The sequence below is a fragment of the Leptosomus discolor genome, chromosome 20, assembly GCF_034619465.1.
Source record: "Leptosomus discolor isolate bLepDis1 chromosome 20, bLepDis1.hap2, whole genome shotgun sequence".
Lineage (NCBI taxonomy): Eukaryota > Metazoa > Chordata > Aves > Leptosomiformes > Leptosomidae > Leptosomus > Leptosomus discolor.
In genome coordinates this window covers 2,802,161-2,808,578 of record NC_141410.1, presented here as the reverse complement: position 1 = coordinate 2,808,578, position 6,418 = coordinate 2,802,161, and positions in this window count along the sequence as shown.

Here is a 6,418-nt window from a genome sequence, read left to right as displayed (position 1 = left end):
ATTGTCCTTCTGTAGCTGTGGGGGATTTGGGGGCGCTGTCAGACGTGTACGCTGGGGTCACTGGGAGGGATCCCCCGTTCCTGGTGGGCCAGGTCAGAGATCATTTTCTGGCATCTGTCACCTAATCGCTGTCCCTGGTCGAAGAGCAGTGGCTCCCAAATCACCTGATAGCAACCAGTAGTTAATATTTGTGGTAGACTTGAGACTGTAGCGTTCGTAGGCCCTGATAACTTCCGTGGTGCTGCTGCGAGGCCAAACTCCTTTTTACCACGTAGTATTCTTCTTGAGGCATTTGTCTGCTGAGAACTAAGTATTCTTTTCCTTGTTTAGGGTGATAAAGGATTTCATGATCCAAGGAGGTGACTTTGTAAACGTATGTACTTCTGTATTCCTTTGGGGCTTCTCCTGCGTGGTGTAATAGGCACTGTTTCCAAGGGTGTGTGCTGATTTGGGGGCTCTGTTGGCTCTCTTTTGAGGTCCCCAGTAGTCACTGGAGGTTTCCTTGTAGCTTTGCTGCCATCTCACTGCAGCAGGCTGTAATGTACTTGGAAAGGAATCGTGAGTCTTGTGTGCACATACCCTCTCCTCCCCCAAAGAGTTCCTCTCTAAAAAGCCCCGTGGCAGTACAGCTCGAGGCTTTTCAAATTGGCAAAGATTTTTTTTTTTTACCCTGTTGTCCTTCCCCGCCTTCTCCTGTCCCCCCGAACAAGAAACCCTGCGAGTTTGTCTTTGCTTTGCGGAGAGTGACCTTAAGTAGGCAACCGAGAAGCATGTGGTGCAAGAGATCGTTTCCGTGCAAACGAACTTTTTGTCAGTGAATTGTGCCAAAAGAGGACAGAGTTTGTGCCGGCAGTGGTGGTCGTGCTCTGAGTTGGGGAGAAGCAGAGTGTGTGGGGAAGGCTGGAGGACCGCGGGGTCTCTTGGCTGTCCTAGGACCCAGTAAAATGATTTCATTTCTGGAAGCGTTTCAAAACGTGAGGGGGCGTGATGAAGGTTTTTTAATCCAAACTTCCTAAAACTTGGTTGTCTGAAAGTCGCTGAGGGGAGTGACCGCACGGCGGGCGGCTCAGCCGCAGCAGACTTTAGGTGGTCGCTAATTGCGATGCTGCTGCGATGCCCCCGCGGGCTTTATTCCTTCCCCTGGAGCTGCTCAAGCATTAGGGCTTGCACCAGACATTGAACGTGTTCACTCCTGGTGCGTATCGAGGGCAGGGGAGCATCCATTTGGGGCAGAGTTGAGCCCTGTCCTTTTGCGTGGGGCTTTTAAATTTGTGTTTTAATAAACTGAACCGTTGGGTAGCGCTGGCTCAGAACAAGCGCTGAGGCTGACGGGGCACCTCTGTCACCCAGGGAGACGGCACCGGAGTAGCCAGTATATACAGGGGTCCTTTTGCTGACGAAAACTTCAAGCTGAAACACTCTGCTCCTGGGCTGCTCTCTATGGTGAGTAGAAAACACTGCCGTTGTAAGACGGAAAAGCTTTAGGTACTTTCTCTGTGCCCTTTTCCTGGGTGTATCAGGTCTTTGCCAGGCAACAGACATCTCCACCGCTGGACCCAAGGGCTGAAAGACCGGCTGTGTAAGTGCTCGTCAGAAGGCTGCTCGTGGGTTAATGCGTGGAGGAACAGCGAAGTCCCGATGATGATCCTGCAGCATCCTTTCTTTTCCCCCGTTGGAGGGCTGGGGCAGGCTTTGCTCGATGAGCTTTGAGAAGAGCTTGGTGGCTCTTGCGGTTTGTGTAGGGTGGCAAGCGGTGGGGTTTTCTTCCTCCCCGATGCTGTTACCGAGCACTGACCTCAGCAAGGGGGAGGCAAAGAGGTGGGGCGTTCCGAAGCCGTAGCAGCGTTCCCAGGGTGCCTTTGCTAACATAGGCTTCCTGTTCCACGCTGTAGGAAAAACTGCAAGCGTTGCCCGTTGCCTGGTAGGAACAGTACCCTGACTTTGGCCACAGACAGCAAGCGGAGCCGGTGCTGCAGCGTTCCTGTCCGCAGCTGCTTCTCGCCCAGCTCTTTCAGCTGCCCTGCCCTTAAAGCACTTGCTTAGAGCATTCGCCATGTGCATTAGTTACTCCTCCCGTTCCAAGCACGACCCAGAAAGAGGTGTCACGACACAGCTAAGCGAGCAGTGTGCTGTGGCGTGTGACGAGGGATCCCACGCTGGTCTCGGCAGCTTTGTGTGAAAGCGGCGTGGCTCCGGAGTCGCTCTGCCGGGCCAAGCCGTGGTCCCTCCCAGCTGGGTCCTTCCGCAGCTGGCTAGCGATAAGTAAAAATGCTGTCAGTTTTTCGTTACGTGCTCCAAATGTGACTGGTTGGATTGGAAACCCGTCGTGTTCGGTGAGTACCAGCAGCGGCGGCCTGGCGTCCCGGCTGAGGGACACTGCCTGTGGCGCAGCTGCTCGAAGAAACAGCCGGGGACTGCTTGTTCTTCGCCCCTCGCCTGTGGAGCACGTTTTAAGAGGGATCGTTTCCTTTGCCCGTTTAGAGCTCGGAAGCCAGCCCTGACGTGGCCAGTAGCTTTACACTGCACCAGACTTTCCAGCGGGAACAAAAGTGCATGTACCTGTGATGAGTGGCGGGGAGCAAAGGTAAATCCGGCCGTATTGAGATGGAAGAATTTTCTCATTCTAGGTAAAATCGTCGATGGGCTGTTGGTCATGAGAAAAATGGAAGTAAGTTGAATTTGCCTATTTCTCCGCGAACGTCCCCTTGGGCAAGTGGTACAGAGGATTGACAAGGGTGGTTCTGTTCTCTGCCGCTGTCTGTTTACAGGGTACCAGGGAACAGCAGCGTTGATAACTGGTGTTACCGGTTGTCGTTGTTATAAAATGGCAGGAAAGGCGTTGAGGCAGATGCTGTCCTATAGATTGACTTTAGAAATGCTGTGCTGTCGTGGTTGCTGGTTGGTCTTTGAGCGGGGATTGTGTTCCTGTGGCTTTATTTGTGACGCTTTGCATTTGTTGGGGAAGCTGAATAGAAAAGCTGTTCCGTCAGCAACCCAGACGAGGCTGTGAAGCAGATCACTTCTGTGCCGTTGCCCGGGATTATTCCGTGGATGCTGAATGATCAGTTCTGCTGATCCGTGATCAGCGTGTTTGATAAGAAAAATGAAAGTCATCTCCTGAAGGGCTTCCAGCGTCGTGACTGGGTGTCTGAGGAGATGAGGAGATGTAACAAACAGCGGTGAGTTCGAGAGAGGCGAAACTGAACTCCCTGGCCCGCGCCTGGCTAATGTGCGCAAGGGCCTCCACCCTCGGTCTGGGAAGCGGGGCGAGCACAGAGCTGACCCCCGTCCGGTGTTGAGAAAAGGTCCCGTGCAAGGAAGGGTACGGCGCGGTGTGATGCACGTGTTGCTGACCCTCTTTGCCAGGAGCACCGATGGCAGGGTTGCGGTGTGCCTGCCTTGTGCGTCACTGCAGCGAGGGGCGAGTTGAGGGAAATAAGTAAGAGACTCAGAAAGGAGCAGCTGAGTCCAGCAGAAGGAGAGGTTCAGAATGAGGGTTGCTGTGGGACTGTCTGGTGTTTGGATTCCGCAAAGGCCGTACAAAGGCAAGTTTGCTTCGCGTGTTGCAGCTGTAATTAGTAACTTTCAAGCTTTAGGCCAGAGCAGCCTCAAGCGACGTGATGCCTGCTGTATCTCAGGAGGAGCTCTCTGGCTTTAGCTCTGTGCCTTCCCTCCCCTTGGAGGGATCGGGGTCTGGTCTGTATCCCAAACCTCTGCCCGCAGAGAGAGTGCAGCAGCTTATGGCTGGGTCCGTTGCCCAAATGCGTGATGGTGCTTCTGTGCGACTCGGAGCTGTGTCTGGATTTCCCGGTTCCTGATGCTGTAGGCATCTCTCTCTCAGCCGGTCTTGGAGTACCTGTCACTCGCGGGATTTGCCGAGCTTTTATGAGGTTTAACGCTATACGTTTGTCTGTCCTCAGAATGTGCCGACGGGTCCAAACAACAAACCCAAGCTGCCGGTTGTGATCTCCCAGTGTGGGGAAATGTAGAGCAGTGAAACAGAAATGGGGTAAGTGTGTCTTCGCAGGCCGCCAGTGCAATCAGCCTCTGGGCTGCTCTGCTCCTTTCCTTTTCTCTTGACTTAGTTTCGCAGTCCTTTGAGTCTGTAGAGAGCTGACTCAGCTCAGTGAAGCGCCAGCAAATCCCCACCGTTTTTGGCCTTCCATTCGATGATTTCCAGAGAGGTCTGGAATTGCCCACGAAGACACTTTGTCCCCACTTCCATAACAGAGTCTTTCAGATCTGTGGCACTCCAGACTCTGGGGAGCTCCTCCTGCTTGATGAAGTGACAACAGGGGATGTAATTGTTCTTTCGTTTCCCTGTTACTTCTGGTGGCGTCGATAGGCTTTTGAAGAGAGGGACGACCTTGTTCCCAGGCTTTCTTGCAGACCCGTGCTGATGGGTGGGGTCCCCTATAGGGCTGTCCTCAGGCCCAGGCTTGTTCATCATTTCTGCTTGGAGCACATGATCTCTGGCCAAGATCCAGCTTGAGACCGGCAGCTTTTCCCTTCTAGGGACGAGGCCGGTGCCACCTCGCTGACTTCCCAGCCAGGTTTTAGGAACTGCCTTTCTGCAGCCTGCTGCCTCTCAGCTGCCTGGAGACAAGGAGGGCATCTGCCTTGCCCAGCTTCAGCCAGCTGAGTCAGTTACTTGTCCAGACCCTTTAAAATCAGCCGGGAGAAAGAGGCGCTGGTGGGTTTGGGTTCGGAGGCGGGTGCAGAGGCCCGGCATGGAGACCCAGGAGGACGCCCGCGTTCTCTGGCTCAGGGTGAGCTGATGCGTGCAGCAAGTAGCGCTCCCGTGAAAACCGCTGAGGCGGCACCCAGTGTCACTGCACGGTCTTGCTGTTGTAGGATGAGTCGGGAATGGCCGTCCAGCGTTTCGGACCTGTTTCTTCTGCGTTTCAGCGTTCCTTTGCCGGTGCTTAGGCCTGTGCTGGCTCCATGCCGTTCCATCTCCAGCCGGTTCCCCCACTGCCCCAGTCCTCTCTGCAGGCCAGATCCGCGCTCTTGACGTTCTCCTGAAATTACTTCATCATTGGCATCTTACCTTTTTTGGGTTTTCTCACAGTTTGAAATGTAAATAAAGAATTTTGTTAAATATGCGTGCAGAGCGCATCAGTTGACGTGCTCGGGAAGAGATTCTTCTTCAGGTGAGGAGGACTGCAGAGTCTTCAGCAACGTGTGTTGTCCCTAGCTGGTTCAGCAGGGAGCTTCTACTGGGCGTGGTGGTGCGGGGCCCTGCTGCTGGGCGATTGCGAAATGGGCAAGAAGGGGTGAAGGGAGCATGGCAGAGCACGGCAGTGCCGTGCTACAGCAGCTCCTTTACTGGGCAGGTAAGTCGGGCTGCCTGGCAGAGAGGTTCTTGGCGTCTTGGGAACAGCCAGAGCCTTTCTACACGCAGCCTTGCTGAAGCAGAAGGAATTGGCGCGGCGCAGGCTCCATCCCCGTGAGTTTGCTGGGCTCTGGGGCGAGTCGTGTTGTAAACAAGCGTTTGTAAAACCTCCCCTGGCGCGTGGCGGCACCAGGCCGTCGGGCTGTCGTGTGGCACGGGCGTTAGAGGAATTTACCTGGGTGCGACGTGGGTGTTAGGGCAGGGCTTTGGGCTGGGAAGCCAAGAATGCTTATGCTCTAGGAGCAGAAATTGGGCCTCCTTATCCTGCACGGTTACCGAGGGCGCAGCTGAGGCTGCCGGTCGGTGGAAAAACTGACTTTCTCCTTCCAGAATTGGGTTGCAAGCTGACTGTCACGGTTTGAGGCTGGGCCGGCCACTAACGAATGACAGACGCTCTCTACTAACCCCTCTCCCCTCCCAAAAGGGAAAAGGAGAGAGAACAAGGGAGAGAGAGACTTTACGGTTTGGAAAAGAAAACTAAAACAGCTTTAATGGAACAATAACAATAAAAGAAAAGATAAGAATAAGAATAAGGAAAAAAATGAAATCTATACAGTATGTACAAATATAGACAAAACCAATAGCGAACCCAACTCCCCCCCCCCCCCCCCGATGACCATACGTCATCACTACACCGCAGGGCTGGCACTGGGGCAGTCCCAGGCTGGACTCGGCAGCAGACAGGGACGGGATGCAGGAGCTGGACTCAGGCACTGGATTCAGGGATGCACGGATCAGTCCTCCTCAGATGTCGGCCATCGAAGAAGAGCGAAGGGGAGCGAAGGGAGCGAAGGGGCGAGACCCTCGTGATCTCTTAGCTTTATACTGAATATGACGTCTATGGGATGGAATACTCTGTTGGTCAGGTTTGGGTCACCTGTCCAGTTCGCTCCTCCCTGTAGGTGCGACCCTTTTCACTCCTGGCACCCCAACACGCAGTACAAGATTTAGCAGTGACCTTGGTTGCCATAAGAACAAGTATAAGCAAGGGCCTCTCTGCATCCCATCCCTTGGTACGAACTA